A 19,734-nucleotide genomic window follows, 5' to 3' on the forward strand; every position below is an offset into this window, starting at 1 on the left:
TAGCTCAACAACGTCAGTTTAAAAGGATATTCAATTGCAAAGAGTTACACACTCATGAGTCTGGTCAGTGTAAGTTACTTTTATGCACTTAACTTCACAAAATAACAGTCTCACAAAGTTTGAGAGTTCTTTTCCTTCGCACAAAAGGTACTGATTCTTGTGTTGAGAAGATCCGACGTTGGGCAGCCAGTTGTAAGTTTGTGGAAAATAAACGATGGGAAATAAACTGTTATATAATGTGAAAATGTATTTAACAAAATGAGCACCGACACAAAAAAATACAAACTTACAAATAGCCGACTAAGCGGTAAAAAATACAATACAATTCATTTCCATGACCACATTGTCTTCTTTTTTTGTTAGTTAACTTAACTGTCCAACTGTCAGGTGGTGGTTTAAAGGTGCCTTCACATATATTCTTCTTGCTACAATATATAAATCATTTTATTATAAATATTTTTAAAACAAATTATGCTACCTTGAAAACCATACCTTTTTGTGACACATTGTAATACATTTATTATGTGTTACTTTGTCAAATTTTACGAGGTAACTTTCGTGAACAACGAACTACACATATTTGAAATACTAAAACCCTGACGTCTGGTATAATCCACACGAAATGAGTCGACGATAGTTGGCCTCTCGAATGTTGTGTCTTTATAAGTAAAAAAAAATTTCTATGTTTTTAAGCAATAGATTTTTCACACAAATTTTCACATTTTAAATTTTTATAAAAATAGACTCTTTTATTATTTCTAATTCGTATAGTTTGAAATATAAAATCAACGATGATGAATAGAAATTTTTGTTAGGTTTTGGATTATTTTTATAGCAACTGCGTTTACTTTCCGTTATTTTCAATTAACCATTAGAACCATTTTTTCTTAATGTATTTTAGTTACGATTTAATTAATAGGTGATCAGAACCACAATTGACTCCACGTTTTACCTTACAGCCTTGTGGTGTAAGTTTTAATTTTTATCGTAATTACGATTTTGTCTATTTTAGCAGAACTTAAGCTAGAAGGAATTATCACAATTTTGCCTGCATAATTATCACAGTTGAACAATTATCAATTAATATCACAATATATGTTGCATATAGTAAGAATAAATTTGATCCCAGGTGGTACCTTAAGCAGACAAAAGTAATGACGAAATAATTAAGAATTTTTTCAAAACTTGTCACAAATACTTTTTTTAAACTACCAAAACATACGCTGTAGATACATAAGTCTCTAGCGGATAATAAGGATAAAGTGGTCTGAAACCAATTAGATTTTATTCTTAATAGTGACAGATATAAAAAGTTAAGTCTATAAAAACGTACCCAGGAGCTGATGTCAATTCTGACCATAACCCGATGGTGTCCAGTATCAAATTATTAAAAATGAACATAAAAGGCCAAACAGGAAACACATGTTTAATATGAGAAAACTACAGAATTTGGAATTTCCCAACAGAAAATAAATGAGAATCTTTAGATCCTACCAAGATGCCAAGCTGAGTCCAAAAGAGACGAAGCATGAGACAATATTAAAAATGCCAGAGTGGCAGTAGGAAAATTGAAAATGGAATTTGGCGAAGAAGATACAACTTTGAACTATACAAAACATACCAGGATCCCGATGCGTTGGATGGTGCGAAAAATGGAGGAATGCGAAGTAATAAACAAAATAAGCAAACAAGTGCCAGTAGGAAAAATAATATATAATAGTCTCCCGTTTTATACCGCTGTCGCGGCTTTGGGAGTATAGCAGGGTAGTCTGCTATATCTAGGGCCTACGGTATACAAGGAAGGTAACATGGCCAGTGCTACGCTTCAACCGTCTATTATTACCCCTGGTTTTAACCAAGGTACTCATTTTTATTCAGGCTGAGTCGACCTGGGGCCTATAGACATTTTTAAAATGTCTAGATGTTCTTGCCGGCGGTGGGATTCGAACCCCGGACCACCGGCTTGCGAGTCAAGAATCCTACCGCTTGCGCTAGGAAAAATAACAAGAGGAAAACGAAGCTGGGATACATACAGAAAATACAAAATGATATTAGAACTTTAAAAATAAAAAATTGAAGAGACACAGCACGAACAGCAAAATATTAAATAAGCAAGATCCAATTTAATACAAGAAAATAAACTATACGATCAAAAGAAATATAAAATGTGCCAAGAAAGACTGGATTCCCAGAAAATGTGCGCGAACAGAAGTATAACAGCTTTAGCATTCACAAAAATTTCAAACACATGACTATATCAAAAGCTTACAGTCAAAGAACTGTAATTAAAGATATATTCTAGCTGTAATAAAATAGCTCGTCCGCTATAAGTCAAAATACCTAAAAAAAACCTTTTTCTTGATGATCGACCACCGATGACTCCCGACCTTTCAGTAGAAATGGACTTAACGATTTTGCTTAAGTAACTATACATGCTATATATTCTCCATTCTTTTATATGGCATGGAGTCATGGACCTTAACTGAAGCATCACTAAAGAGACTCAAAGCATTTGAGATGTGGTGCTATAGACGCATGCTAAGGATTTCCTGGATAGACAGAGTTACCAACGAAGAAGTACTACATAGAATGGGTAAAGAGCGCGAACTAGTCGTAACCATAAAACGTCGCAAACTAGAATACCTGGGCCATATAATGCGCAATGAACAACGATATGACCTGCTTCGGACCATACTTCAAGGTAAGGTGGATGGGAAAAGAGGTCCAGGACGAAAAAGAATATCCTGGCTGCATAACCTGCGAAAATGGTTTAACTTAACCACTACTGGACTTTTCAGGGCAGCAGTCAACAAAGTCAGAATAGCCATGTTAGTGTCCAACATCCGTAACGAATAGGCACCATAAGAAGAAGAACTATACATGCGATCAACCAAACGTAAGTAGGCAAGGTAAACGGATTTGAAGATTTACCAGTAGAGCTCCTTAAACTCCTGGATAAAGATAACATAAAAGTTGACTTTTTCAACTTAATTTATTTAACGGGATTTATTGCAAAAATTATTATCGACATTTGTAGCACTGCCCAAAAACCGAACACCAAATAATGATCGTACAATCGCCCTTATGAACCAGACTCTTAAGGTTTTGCAAAAGTGGTGATCGTGAAATAGCCAACGAGCACTTACACATCAATACAGTTAGACACCAAAAATGGTTAGAGAATACCGAAACCTTGACTTTAAAAAATCAAGCGGAATGGTCTCTGTTGCGTAAAATTGGAAAAGCTAAGTAACTGGAATCCATATAGAATTTTGATCTAGAGCTTCACGAGACCGAATACACACTACCAATGTTAAAAGAACGTAGGGTGTTAAAAATAAGCAGCAAAAGGATTAAGATTATACAGCAAAAATTTGTATTTGTGAAATCCCGCAGAAATAAATAAAATCGGGTAAAGCACCTGAGTTTAATAGCATCCAAACTTATTTCCTGATACACATTGATGCATACATGGCACAGTAGCTTGCAATGTTCTAAACTGATATACTTCACTAAGGTAACATTCCGTCCTTAGTTATTAAGCGAGCAGAGATCATTACAATCCTGAAAAAAATCAAACTAAATAATAAGCTAGGAAACTGTCGCCCTATAACACGATATATAAACTATGAGAAAAGCTTCTCTTAATAAAATTAGTCACAGGATACTTGAAAATGTCCCCACTAAACAAGCAAGATTTGGCCCCCATCGAAGCTGTAGAGACGAAGTTTTTTCACTGACAACTTTTATAGAAAGTAGTATGCGATACTGTTTGGAGACAGTGATTATTATTATATAAACTGCCCAGTGGTATAATCTGCAGAAAGATAATCAACCTCTTAATACTGACCTTCCATAGGGTTCTGTGCTTGCTCTTTTACTTTTTAGCCCCTATATTGTTGACATGTCTGTAAACAAATCTCGAAAATTGTAGTATGTTAATGATTGAACCTTTACGACAAGCTACAAATCCTTAAAAACTACCGAAAACACTCTCCACTACAAGAATAATCTATCCATCTCCAGCAAATACTTTAGGAAATAGATATTACAACCAAGTAGACTCCGTACATTTTACTTGTCTATTAGTTTGTGTATTTTGTGTTGAATTTCAGGTCGTATTAGTGTTTTCTTTAGCATATCGCAAAGGTATCGTTTGCTGACTACTTGTGGCCCTCGAGGTTTATGTCTCTTATGCCGGATCTTTGATGCCGATTACCATAAACAGTTCTGTTTGCGTTTCTTTTTATCATTGACATGATGACTGTTCTAGGGATACCTTACATATCTATAATGTGGTAGTTTTCCGTTGCTGTCCGCGTCTCCACGTTGTTGATCATTCTTGATTAATCTGCCTTTAGGAGTAATTTCTGACCTTTATTACAAGGAGTTGCCCTTGATCCTACAAAGGCTTTTGACTAAATAGCAACAGTCACTCGGTCTTTATTCTTCTCTACTACGCCTAAAAGCCTCTTCCGCTGAATTTGCCGTTTCTAATGTTTTTATCCGCTTTTATCGCCGTTATAGTCTTTATCTGTAATCCTAGAAAAGGAACCGTCACAGAGTGTTACCAGCAGCCCAGCTGAACTCTGGTTGTTTATAGAGGAATTACTTCTCTATTTCTCCTCTTTTTCTGAGATTGGCACCAGCTGCATCGGGATACAGCTACTCAGTTTACTCTACAACTTACACAGATAGAATTGTCAATACGTTAAAGCGATTATTTAAAAGTATGTTTAAGGTAGTTTAATGTCAAAAGTTAGATAAGCAATATGTATATAGTACTATACTCAAATACTAAAAAATAAGACTAAATAACTTTAATATTGTAAAAATTGTCATTAAATATTCTAAAGCAACTAAAAATTATATCGAATAATATTATTTTTTTCACGAATGAGCCGAAAATAATTTCCCCGACTATAATAAATTTACACGTACCATTGAACTACACTCGTTTGTTGTCGCAAACCACTCCACAGTCTATGCTTTTGAAACTGTAAACTAACAATTCTATTGAATTTCGAGTTAAGATAATAGAATATGTACAAATTAATTGTCTGTAATACTAGTAATTCTTACAATTAAATAGTAACTCGTGAAAATCGTATCGAAATAATTATTACTGTTACCAACTATAACGCGAATGAAGGTAGAGATGATAGTGATTAATAACATCGGAAAATATCGAACCTACCAAACTTTCAATTGGAAAAAACCGTCATCTGACTTTTCGTGAATTAAAAGGTGAACTTATCATTCTAAAACTAGAAATCTAATTTCTAAATTAATTCCAAAATTGCTTAGAGCAGAGTTCCAAACTCACTTAAAAGTCGCTCTGGAGACATTTTAAAGGACCATTGATCGTGAAAATATACTTTTAGATCATTAACTATGCTTTCATTCGAACGGCCATGATGTTTTTTAGAATACGAAAATATTGTGCATCATAAATACACCCCACAAGTTCGATTAACAAAGAAGTTTTATTTAAATCCAAAAAACGTTGCCTAACTTCTGTGAGAAGAAAACGACGTCAACGTTCTAAAAACGTTTTCCCATGACCATAAGCCGCCATCATATTCATCGAACCTCGTCTTACAAAATACAAGGTTACATAACTCCAGAAATTTCCACATAATCCTGCCATAGCATCCTGTCACATTTACGTATTTCTAAAACTGAAAATACAACTTAAAGGACAAAGTTTCGATGACAGAGACAATTCAAATGAATACTATTATGGCACTTGAGATCATTATAAAAACTTAATTTCAGAATAGGGAATATGCATGATTTTTAATTTAGATCTTTATAACTTATAAAAAATATAAATAGACTTAAAAATGCATGATTTTTTAAGTATATTATGAATATGCATGATTTTTAATTTAGATCTTTATAACTTATAAAAAATATAAATAGACTTAAAAATGCATGATTTTTTAAGTATATTATGAATATGCATGATTTTTTTATTTAAATCTTTATAACCTATAAAAAATATAAATAGACTTAAAAATATTAAAACTATTTTCCAAAGTGAACATAGAAGCTTATAAATAAATTTAAGCTATTTAAACGATGTCATTTAGCGTGCTCTTTAGGTAACGTCATTGATCACGTTCGTGTTTGCTTACTACTATAAACGTTTTAGTTACTTGATCATACTTAAACAAATTTTTAGATTTCAAATCACGGAAGAAGCAAAAAAATCTTCTTATAAGTATTGTATGATACAACTGTCCAACATTTAATTCTGTACATCATAGCTGGCCTTATGGCTGTTTTATAGAATTTACTTTTCAGCTTCATGGGAATTTTTCTGTCACAGAACACACCACTCGCTCCCTTTCAATTCATCCATCCAACCCTAATTCTACTGCATGCAGTTCCATCCATTCCCCCATTACTCTGTAACACCGATCCTAGGTACTTAAAAATATTACTTTTTACAATCATTTCACCATTCAAATATTATTATTCTACTTGTACTAACTTCCTATTTAAATAAACACTTCAAATACACCGACTGTTTTTGTCCTACTAAGTTTTAAACCTTTTTCCTAAAGAGCTTGTCACCACTGTTCCAGTTTTTGTTTTAAGTCGCTTTCACCATTTCTAATTCTAATTACTAAGTTTTAAACCTTTTTCCTCAAGAGCTTGTCACCACTGTTCCAGTTTTTGTTTTAAGTCGCTTTCGCCATTTCCTACTAACACTACAGTATCAGCATACATCAAGTACCACGGAATTTTATCCTGTAGTTTCGCTGTTATTTGATACAGAACTAATAAAAATAAATTAGGACTAAGTGCCAAGCCTTGGTGCAATCCTACTTTCACATGAAATTTATCAGTCTCTCCCGCACCTGTCATAACACTCACAATCTTTACATATTCACCGGAGATTTCTTTCTTATTGAGTGCCCACCACAGAATCTCCTGAGGGACTTTATCGTATGCTTTCTCAAGATCAATGAATACCATATGAGCGTTTGTTTCTTTATTCCTGTATTTTTCATCAACTGCCTTATAATAAAAATTGCGTCTGTTGTTGATCTGCCTTGCATAAAGTTAAAATGATTATCAGATATTTCGGTTTCTTCACGTATCCGTTTGTCAATTACACTCTCCCATATTTTTATAGTGTTACTTAGTAGTTTTATGGACCTGTAGTTTCTACATTGTTTTACATTTCCCTTGTTTTCGTAGACAGGTACTAATACACTGCTTCTCCATTCGTCTGGCATTTGTCCAATTCCATAATTCTATTAAATAGACCTGTTAACCAAACTTCTGCATCCTCGCAGGCGAGACCACAGCCATTTTTGAAGGCATTCGAAATTAATTTTCTTCAAAACGCGTAGTGAGAATAAATGTGTCATCATCACTGACTCATTAAATGCTCTATTAGGTGTAAAACAAACGTACCCTACAAATCCAATATTTCGGGCTATAAAAAATGAGATAAATATAATTCAATAATTTACAAAACAAGTAGCATTTATCTGGGTACCGTGGAATATAGGAATAGCTGGAAATGAGAAGGTGGACAACCTAGCAAACACAAGTTGAATAAACTCACAATACACAACCAAATCAAGAAATTACCCATACTCCGATCTCGAAAACCTAATTAAAGACCACTGTATGAACATATGGCAAGACTACTGGAAAGATTCAGGAACCAAACTATATGAGATTTATCTCCTTGTGAAGACCATCTTGAATAATCCATCCAATAGAAGGGACCAAGTAATAACTAACCGACTAAGAATTGGACACACTGCACTGACCCATAAATTCTTAATCAACAAAGGATCTTCTCCAACCTGCAGAAACTGTTCTCCCCCATTGACGGTGAAGCATATTCTGATTGACTGCCAGTACCACGAAGAAACAAGAATAAAATATGGCATCTCAGATGACATCAAAACCACTTTAACCATAAACACTGACCATGCAATAAATTATTTAAAAGATTTACGTTTATATACATCTATTTAATGTAAATAAAAGGAACTCTTGTGTACGTTACTCCACTAATAACCCTGTGTGGTTGATGTGGATTATATGTTTTTTTTTCTAAATAAAAAAAAAGACCTGTTAACCAATTTGTCCCAGTCTCTCCTAATGCTTTCTACACTTCCCCAAGAATATCATCTGGTGCAACTGCTTTTCTTTTCTTTATTTTTTGAATTGCTTGAGCCACTTCTTCGTTTGTTATTTCAGTCACCATTGCTGTTACTGTTTCCGTTAACTTAACTGGTTATCTGTCAAAATATTCATTTAATAACCTGTCAAAGCACTTTTTTCATCTCTTTTCGTAAATTAGTATTTTACTATTTTCATCTCCGATACATCTAATCTGATTTAAATCTATTGATTTCTTTGCTCTATGTTTGGCCATTTTATAAATCTTGGTTTCTCCTTCCCTAGGAGTAAGTTGATCGTATAGATTACTATACGCTACTGCTTTAGCTTTTGCTACTGCCACTTTTGCTTCCTATTTGGCGACCGTATGGTTTTGAAGATCTGTGTCCGACCTATTTTCTTGGCACTGTTTATATAATCTTCCCTTCTCTTTTATTGTTCTTGAACTTTGTTATACCACCACCAGGTCTCCTTATTCTTAAACTTCTTTTCTGACGATTTTCCAAGTATTTCAATAGCATTATCTCTAATGATACTCTCCATTTTTTTCAAATTGTATTAGGACTTCCTTCTATGTTCCAAACACATTTTTTTTATTATTTTTGTCTTGAATAGATCCACTTTCTTATCTTTTAATATCCACCACTTGATTTAAAGTAATCCTCTCCGATATATTTTTTTTGGTTTCGCATTTTACTTCGATGTCCAGTACAAGCATCTTTTGTTGTTGGCTTACTGTCTCACTAACTATTACCTAGCAATTCTTAAATTCATGTATATCTTTTTTTATTGCCATTAAATAATATATTTGGAATTGAGTTTGCCACTTTTGTATGTAACAAGTTGAGTTTCTCTCTTTTGAAATAATGTGTTAAGAATGGCCATATCTAATATATCCTAATAATATACATTAGCCAAAGAGTGCTTAAATCTTACAGATTTTATATCCACCAAATCATAAGATTGGTTAAAGCCATTTCTATTGAGTGTCGAATTTCTGTGAATATGAGAGAAGTTGCCATAGTTTATAGCGATTTATAGAAAACAAAGACATGTCTCTAAGAATTCCAACGTACTGCCTAAGAAAGTTGCTAAGAAAGTAGGACTAATTCCTAAATGTAACATACATCGTAGCTGTGTGGTTTAATAACCAACTAGGTTTGTGGGCCTAAGAGTAGGTCACTGAAGCTAAGCAAGTAAAACAATTACCTAAATGTGCAGTACAATCTTAAGATTAAACAGAGAAAATAGTTTCTTTCCTTTCGTTGCAAGTGTGAGTAACAGCATAACATTTCTGTAGGACATTACGCTCAGGTGTAATCCTATCTTTAACTATACATATGTCTCCATCTCCTTTCACTTAAACATAGGTAACTGCTGAATCACCGTAAGATTCTCGTTCAGATCTGAAACAAAAAGTGAAACATTTGAGTGAACTTTAATATTATTAAATATAAATTATTATGATATAAATGTAAAATAAGGGTTTTAAAATAATAATTGGTTATGTATAGGTTATGTTTTAGTATATTATAAACTGCTATTATTATGTATATGTTGAAAAATCTGTGCATTTATGAATAAAAATCTATGTTATGGGTGTAACATAATAATAATTACCTTGCAACGTTTACTCCTTTGATCTCTGCGCTCTTAATATCGAGATTTGATGCAAAATATAATCAATCATCTACTTTCTGTAGAATTCCGGTTGTGTTTTGACAAAACCAGTTTCAGTCATGTTCTTAAATTCACTATAAACCTAGATTCACTAGAAATCACCAAACTATATTTATTAGAAATACAAATTTAAACTATTATTCTCACAAATAAATAAATTTTGACGTTGATAACTGTAATGTCCAATGACATTACATTTCGATTCGACCAATGGTGGCGCATTTTGTAAGTTTGAATTTGCCTCCCATATTTGTCACTCAAATGGAGATTACTTCCAAGAATGTTACAATGACAGAGAATAAAGCTTTGCGAAATTATAAACGAAGGTCGTATACTTTTGGGATGGATCTCATACAGCAGTAACTTTAAAATCATCGAGAAATCCCGTTCTGTTTAACATATAAATATAATAATGGGGATTTTTTGGATACATCCAATTTCCTAATGAGTCCTTTTCCGTTTCAGCAAACCTTTCGCTCGAACTCATTCTTTATACTCCCTAAATATAATCCAGGCGTAATACATAGCTTCAATTTTCTGATATAAAAAGTAAAAAATCAGCAATATTTATGATACTATTAAAATAACGAACAAAAAGAAGTGTTTCGGTATGATTTTTCTGCCTTGCTGGATATAATTATTTTCTCTGTTAGCACTTCAAATAAAAACTCGCAAAGTTTCGTGCCTTTTGAGAGTTCTTTTTTATATAATTTTTTTGTTGCTCCCACAATTTTTCTTATTATGAAAATACTTTTGTTGAAATACTCATATTTGGGATATTAACAAGATAATAGAAATGTAGCTCTTTTTGTATGTCTTAGAATATACTAATAATGTACTCGTAATTAAGAGTCTAAGTATGTTTATTTTGTACTATATACTTAATTAGAATACATTTTCGTATTATATTGTTAATTATTGCGTGAAGAAACGAGCGGACAGACTGTATGTTTATTTGATAGTCATACAGCTTGTAATGTAACGAATAAGTACTTTACGCCGAAATATTTGTATACGTAACGACTGCACTGCACCAAATTAGATAATTCTTATGGCGTGTTTTTCGTCATTTTAAATCATAGTATAACTAATAGATGGCGTCATACTATAATTAACAAAGGAAGCTTTGATTAACAAAGTAAATGTCAGTATTGATAGATTGACATAACCAGATAGCTGTATTTGGTATTACGTCTCCAAATAATACGGATGAAGTTTCAACATATCAGATGGGAAAATATGCCAATAATGAGGTGATTTAGAGAATCTCTCCATTTTCTATATACAAACATCATCCCACTGCAGTTAATTTAGCTGTTCACTTGGTGAATGTACAATGACTATTTCACGAGAGAAAACGCAACGCAAAGGGCTAAAGGCTGAAACCACCAACGACAACGTTCGAAAGTTCATTTTTGTTAAAGAGAGACTTGACAACATATATATTGTTGGGTAGATTTTAAGTTCAGCGATAAGTCAGAAAGTGTTTATTAAAATAAAATAAAATAAAATAAAATAAAATAAAATGAAATAAAATTTAAATAAAATAAATTAGAATAAAATGGAATAAAGTAGAAGAAAGTAACGTTAAATAGAATAAAATAGAATTGAATATAATAAAATAAAATAAAATAAAATAGAATAGAATAGAATAAAATGAAATAAAATAAAATAAAAGAGAGTAAAACAGAATAAAATAGAATACAATAGAATAAAAGAGAATCCAATAGCATAAAATATAATGGAATAAAATTAAAATAATATACTTTAGAATAAAATATAATAGAATAAAGTGGTATAAAATAGAATAACATTGAATAAAATAGAGTAAATTAAAATAGAATAGAATAGAATCAAATAGAATATATTAGAGTAAAAAGCAGAATAACGTAGGATAAAATAAAACGGATTAAATAAATTAAAATATAATCAAATCAAATCTTAAATTTGACGAATATTAATAGACCCGCTGTATGCTAATTCAAATGTTTTATCTGTCTTTTATTTTGTTGTTTTTTTTTTAATTTTAGTATATTATTAACACATATTTATACACACAAAAATATTAACAACATATTTTTTTATGTAATTTGTCAGGTGTATATACCTTCCAAAGAAAATTTGTGACGCACCAATAATAGTGACAGTAAATAAATGTTATTCATTTCCTTTGTGATTTTATGAAAAAAAAAACAACAGTTACGAAGAGAATAGTAGTAACACTGAAGCATTTGCCTTAATAGTTCGTACAAATTTTCTATAATTGAATCAAAAACAAAGGATTGCATATAATATTTTGATATAAACTGTGAATATTGGATCTGGTGGAATTTACCTCATTGATGCTCCTGGAGAGACAGAAAAAAGCTACTAATTTTATTGTTATTGGTAATCAGATCGCCGTAAACCTAGTGTTGGCTACATCTGGAATATCTGCAACTTTATTAGAAGGCGGACAAACTGCACATTTTGCCTTGAAATTGCCATTAAACATACCAATTAATGATTGTAACATCGCCAAAAATAGCGCAATGGCGAAAACTTTAAAGGTATGAAAATTAATCATTTCGGACGAATGTACATTTGCCCAAAAGAGATCATCACAGGCACTGGATAGAACTTTGGAAGTTATTCGTGACAATTAAAAAACTTCGTTGGTGGAGCCATGATTTTTTTATCATACTGTTCTTTATTTAATATGTATTATCCAATTAACGGCTGGGGACAAACTAAACGCATGCCTAACATCATCCAATTTGTGGCGGTACGTTAATAGGCTCTAATTGACAACTAACATGGAATTATTTGTATATAAATAAGACGATTGGTCATCGTCGTGAGTTGCCTCTAGTTTCATTAGCTGTAGATCTCGTAATAAGGAACAAAAGTCCAGCACAGACCACTATAATTTCATCTACCTTGATGTCCTTAAAACGAGCGATAATTACAATGACACATGTGAAGAAGTAAAACAAATAAAGGAATAAAGCAGCTTAAAAATAGAAATTTAAGACCAAAAACCAAACTAACAATATATAGAACGCACATTCTACCATTGCTGATATATGGATTAGAAACATGGATCTTTTCCAAGACAGACGCAAATAGTCCCCTTGTCTTCCAAAGGAAGATACTAAAAATATTAATAGGTGCAATCTGTAAGCATGCTATTTGAAGAAGTCGATATTTCGAACTGTACGAGAAGTATAATAAAAATGTAAATGGTGGGGATAAAATATCTTTTATTATAAAAATAGGTAGACTTAGATGGACACATTTTCGATATATTGAGTGGAACGCCAATCAATATGATGAGCAACAACTTGCACTTGATCTGACCTCATTTCAAATTATTCTTTGTTATAAAAAATTCTCTTATTTCCCGAAAAAACAGCCAACATATACCAAAAAGAAATAAAATTCATTTAATAAGTATTATTTTAAATAAATGTTCCAATTTATCCAGGGAACCTTAACAAAAACCACAAAAAATGAGAAACTTTTTAACTGCTAAATAAATAACAAACGAACGAATAAAAGCAACTTATATTTTAATTAATATATTTAGTTCTTATACAGGCAATTTAAAAAAACTAAAAGGAAAAAACTATGGAATTTCAAGTGTCCGTTACTTTAGATAATTTTTTCAACTCTTTTATCCTATACTAAGCTTTCTGAATTTATATGAAATCAATATAACATCGTCGACAATACATAGGTGATTATTTAACATTCATCCATTGACGTTGATCCCAGCTGATCTCCATTCTATGTTATTTAGCATATCTTGTAGGAGGGCCACAAGTATATTTGGGCAGAGTAAACAAATATTGAATCTCTTTATGTATTGGTTGTGTGTCATTTTAAAGTTTGATATTGCGTTCTTGTAAGTATATTTGATTGTTGCTAAGTATCTATGTTCTATTTCACATGTGGCTAAGAAATCTAAGAGTTTTTTCCAGTCGAACGCCTTTTCGAAGTCTACAAAAACATGTGTAGGAGGTTTGGTATATTCAATACATTTGCTATTTCTCGATCAGAACTTTTGTTACTAGAAGATGCGTCCCGTGATCTGAAACCAGCCTGTTCTTTTGCAAGAAAGAAATCGATTTTATATGTTAATATAATGGTTATTATCTGGTTATTATTAAATAGAGGTGTTGATTATTATTAAATTAAAGAGTTTTTAAGGTTTCGATAAGTACTTGAACTCCTTCTTTTATTGCAATGCCATCTTCACCCGGTACCTTGTTACTTTTTATCTCTTTCAGAGCTGATATAACCTCATCTTCTGTTACGTCCACGATATCTTCTGGACCTTGGTTTAAAATTTTCTTAATTTATGTTACTTGCCCGCCTAACGAATATAGTTTTGTGGATTAACTAGATTTCCTGTAAGATCTTATTTACGTTAGTAATAATATTTCCTTCTGAAATTTTGATCTCTTTCCTCCTGTCTTTCCTCTCTTATTATAATGTCAATACTTAAAAAAATACCTAATACTGACCGATCACTGGAAACAACTAAACTTTTGATAACAAAGTAGTGAGGATCTGGTTTTGCTAGTAAGAATTGAATTTAAAAACTGGTTGTGACATCTATCAGAAAAAATTCTTTTGTATATCGATTTATCCTCGTCTCAGTTTTAGTCATATAAGTCTTATTACAAATCCACAAATGTGCTTAAGCGAATATACTTTCCCAGCTAAGTAATTGTAGTATGTTAGAATCCAGGCTTTCATGCGGTCGGATCCAGTGCCTTGTTACACCCCCGGTGTCAGGTAGCCTAGGGCTACCAGCCCTAAGGCTGGCTCTAGGCGAATATTCACCATTAAATATAATTTGGACCTATATTTACCTAAGTCTTATTGTTTCAGAACTAATAATTGATCATCATCATTATCTAGCCTATATTTGTCCACTCTTAAACGTAGGCCTCCCATAAAATTTCCTACCGATTTTGCCATCGATTTCCAACTTGAGCTTCTTGCATACAATTGGTTTCACTTTGTATCACCCATCCATCTAGTCTGGTGATATACCAGTAAAAACCGTATCAGTTATCTGGTAAATAACCGATACTTCTTTCCTAATTTCGTTTCTTCTTCTTTAAGTTCCACCTATTATTGAAGGTTGGAAATCATCATGGCTATGCAGACCCTGTTAACTGCCGCTCTAAACAGTTCTGCACTACTGCATTCAAACCATTCCTTTATGGTCTTAAGCCACAATATTCTTCGTCTTCCCACATTTCGCTTTTCTTGAATTTTACCTTGCATAATAAGCTCCAATAATGAGTATCTTTCCCTCTCATAACATGGAATAAGTAAGTTTTTTTTCTCTTAATAGTCAATATTATTTCAGCTTCATTTCCTATTCTTCTAGTAACTTCTGGGTTTGACATTCTTTGGGCCCATGAAATTCCTAGGATTCTTCTGTAACACCAAAATTCAAAGGCGGCCAACTTGTTTTAATGTCTATCCTTCCAAGCCATAAAGGAAAGTAGTGAATACGTAACACCGAAGCATTCTTAAGCGTAGTCCTAATTTTATATTCACAAAGACAACAAAGAAACGTTTTAAGTTTAACGAATGATGCACGTGCTATTTCAATACGTGTCTTAATTTCTTTGGTTTGGTCTACATTTGATGTTATCCATGTTAAGTATTTGTAGGTATTCACACACTCAATTACAGTATCCTCAACAATCAATTGGTTGTTTGCATCTGCTGATTTACTCATGATATTCTCTGAAAAATATTCTTAATCTTTTTGCGCCGCTGAAATTGATAATATAAACATTTCTGGTCTGTATTTAATAACACTAATTGATTTCTTTTGATGTTAATTCCGCTTAATATTGCGCGTCAAATAAATATCCAGTTAGGTTGATGAGAAAGTATTGCGGGGATAATATGATGTCACTCTCTAACGGAACGCCAAAGCGTTTGCTTTCATTGTTTAGTTCGGATTTTCTTCAAATTCGCTATTGTTTTTTGTTACTCGTTTTTTTTTTTGTTGTCATCACAAAATATTGAAGAAAAACAGTTAGAAGGTTGAGATTTGCTTTCGGGTGTAGTCTTCAAAGCCGGCAAATTTTTTTAAGTTGAAAGGTGAATCAATGCGTTGAGAGGTCAAAATGCGATTTGGCAGTTTTTGTTAATCATCGAATAATTGTGTTGTGCCCTATTTGAGAGATTTGTAAGACGGCGTGTCCAACTATTTGAGAGGTCCACATGATTTAAAGAAGAAATTGGGTGGTCGAGTTTTGAAGATTGCAGTTTGTTGTCATCCAGGATAATCCGAAGCTCGAATCAGTGTCCAACTTCCCAAGAATTATCCATTTGTGTTCCATGATCACTTGGCCAATTCTAGCTTGTGTGGGACAGAGTTGTGTGTTTTTTGCAGTGTTTTGATTAAATTCCAGTCCCAAAAACTTTCTTAAAGGAAATACATCAGCCAGTAATACCAGGTACTTTTTAATACAATTATTCAATGTAAAAATAAACAATTTTTCATTAATATAAAATTTGCTTTCATGACAAACTAAAAAAATATAAATAAATAAAATTATTAGTTTTATGGATGAGATAATTATTGTCCTATTAGTCTTTCACTTTCATAATTAATTTCGACATATGACAGTCCTATTATCCTTTTATGACATTTGGTACATAACCACCATAATTTTAAATTGTTTTGTTTAAAGATTAACCTCAATGTAAGCTCCGTTGAGAAATTTGGATATTTTTCATTTTTAATATTAATTTAAATTCCTATAAGTGTCCCCAACGTCTGGAGCTTGTAAATCATTACAAATGTCGCCCAATCTGTAAGGTTTGTTGATAAATTCTGTTAATATTATTTGTAATAACTGTTGATATGAAGTAATAATAAATATGTACTGTTTCTCTCTAAACCAGGAGTTGTAGAATTATTTCCTTAAAAAAGATTTTCACCCTTTAATATTTTTTAGGAAAGAAAAGCCTTTCTTTCTATCCAGCAAGAGAGTTCTTTTAAAGACGTCCTTTTGAAATAGTTTAGGAACCTTCTTGTGTTTGTTGCCCAGGAAATCTGTGTAGGTCTTTTTTTTTTATTTCTTCTTTTGTAGTTACCTCTTACTTCTTTTTAGAGCGGCAGTCAACAGAATCCGCATAGCCATGATGATTTCCAACCTTCGATAGAAGATGGAACTTAAAGAAGAAGAAGTTACCTCTTTCCAGCCCCTCCTTTATTTACTTACTTACGACCCAGCCCTCCAACCAAAACAAGAGTGGCTGTTCGCAAACGTTTCGGTTTGTTTGCATTCCCTATTTCCAGCCCAGTACTTGCTCAGTCCCCACCTTCAACCCCCTATAAGTGATACCCAATGTGGTAGGCAAATTTAATTGTTACATGATTATGCATTAAGTTTTTTTCAAATTTATCCTTAGTCCATATTCATGACAACATTCATTAAGTCATTGCATTACGTTATGTAAATAGTTGTTGTTATCCGTCATTATTACTGTATCTTCTGCAAAACGCAAATTATTCAAAACTTCTCCATAGATAGATATACCTTCTATTGAATCTAAGAGCGTAAAGTGAAAAAGTTAAGTATCTAGGCTGTTGGATACATGAAACCTTAGACCAAGAACAAGAGGTTAAATGTAGAATAGAACAGGCAAGAAACACCGTCTTACAGATGCGACAGTTACTCACTACCCGTAATGAAATTACGACGTTTAGATAGCTTTAAGATGTGGGTATTTCGTCGTATGCTGAAAATTCCATGAACCGACCGAGTTAGAAATGAAGAAGTTTTAAGGCGTGTGAATAGAGAACGTGAACTCACAGAAATTGTCAAAAAGCGTAAAACGTCTTATCTTGGACACATATTTAGGCACGACAGGTATAACTTCCTTCAGCTTATTATAGAAGGGAAAATAGAAGGCAGACGCGGCCCGGGTAGACGACAAATGACCTGGCTGCGCAACATCAAAGATTTGACAGGATTAGACTTTCAAAGTTTAATAAGGAAAGCCCAAAATAGGGAAGACTTTGCAGAGGTCATCGCCAACCTTCGCTAAGAAGACGGCACCTAAAGAAGAAGAAGAATCTGAGAGTGCTTTTTTAAATACCACATCACTGTAGAAATTGAAGAGAAGTGATGGCAGTACGTAACCCTGGCGGGCTCCTCTCTATATTTTGATATCTCGTGTGTTCTGGTTGTCAACTCTTACCTTGGCAGTTTGATTCCAATATAGATTAGATATAATTTTCATATCATGACTGTCGATATTTTTGCTTTTTAATATTTCTACAAGCTTTTTTATGTTTAACCTTATCAAATGCCTTTTCAAAATCTACAAAACATAAGTACATGTTCTGATTCATATCCATACATCTCTGGGCCAGCACATTCAAGCCGAACAAAGCATCTCTTGTGCCATACCATTTCGAAAGCCAAACTGTGTGTCACTTATTTCATATTCAAGAGTTTTAACAATTCTGCTGTGTATTATTTTCAAAAATGTTTTAAGTGTGACTCATTAAAGCTATTGTTCTGTGATCTGAGCAAGATATTGCACTTGACATTTTGGGTATTGCCACAAAGGTCGATTGCAGCCATTGTCTGGGGATTGTGGAAGTCTGATATAATAGATTAAAGAGTTCAAGCATTACATCAATAACATCTTCATCAATGGGTTTTAATAAATTCGATGGGCACATCATCTGGTCCGGTAGCTTTGCCCTCTTTTGTGTTTTTGATGGCATAGATGACTTCTTTCCGTAATATTGGTGGTCCGGTATTCTCTGTGGTTTCTAATGATAGTTCTTCTCTTTCATCATTAAATAGCTTTTGAATGTAATTGGTCCAATGACAAAATCTTTTTTTCATATCAAGTAATTAATAATGAAATGAAAATTATCAAGTAATTTTCATTTCAGTAATAATATCCCCTTTATCATATTTGTTCTTGTGCTTTTTCTAGAACCTGTCATTTTCAAAATTATCATAATGTTTATTCAGATCTTCTATTTCCTTGCAACTGTCGGAGAACAACCTCTCTTTTGCCTCTCGAAATTTCTTTCTGATGTTTTTCTGAATTTCTTTTTATTTATTCAGGTCTTTTGCGTTATGTTTTCTTCGTTCTTCCATAAGTTCAAGAATTTCTACTGTCATCCAACGTTTTATTTTTCAGTGATTTGAGGGTTTCTTTTCCAACTGACACAAGAGCATGTTGAATTTTTCCCCATTTTTTGTCAATAGAGATTATGTATTATCTTCTTTGACTTTCCGTAAGTTTTCGTTTATTTTAAATTTCGTTTCCGCATGTGTTGTCTTGTTTGAGCCGCCTTGTATCCATGATTTTCTTTGAGCTAGGGTGATTTACATTCTTTAGTTTCACTCTTATTGACAAAACAACCGGATTGTGATCGGAGAATATGTCCGTTCATAATATTATTATAAGCTGATTTAAAAATTACGTTATTCACGTTTTCTCGTCTATATAGATCATTCTCAACTCCACCTTATAACTAAGTGTATTGAAAGAATATTCAGTACGACTTTTATAGCTGCTGTTGCTATCTTTTCACCTTGCAGAACTTGGTATAGCACTTTTTTGATATACCTTTACTGCACCATATACCTATTTACATGATGTTAACGAACCTTTAAAATATTAGTCCAAAGAGTTTTACTAATCTTCACGTGTCTCTTTTCCACAAAATTTTCTTCAAAAATATAAGCGTTGATCGAAATATTGGATATAATATTTCAATCCTCTATAATATTTCAATCAACGATTAATAATATTTCTAACTTTTGGATCAAGATTTCTGACATTTGCGCCATCTGTGTGCCAAGTACCGGACCAGCGGACCGCATGATGTTGGAAATTGTAAGGTAT

Source organism: Diabrotica undecimpunctata, chromosome 1 (genome assembly GCF_040954645.1).
Source record: "Diabrotica undecimpunctata isolate CICGRU chromosome 1, icDiaUnde3, whole genome shotgun sequence".
NCBI lineage: Eukaryota > Metazoa > Arthropoda > Insecta > Coleoptera > Chrysomelidae > Diabrotica > Diabrotica undecimpunctata.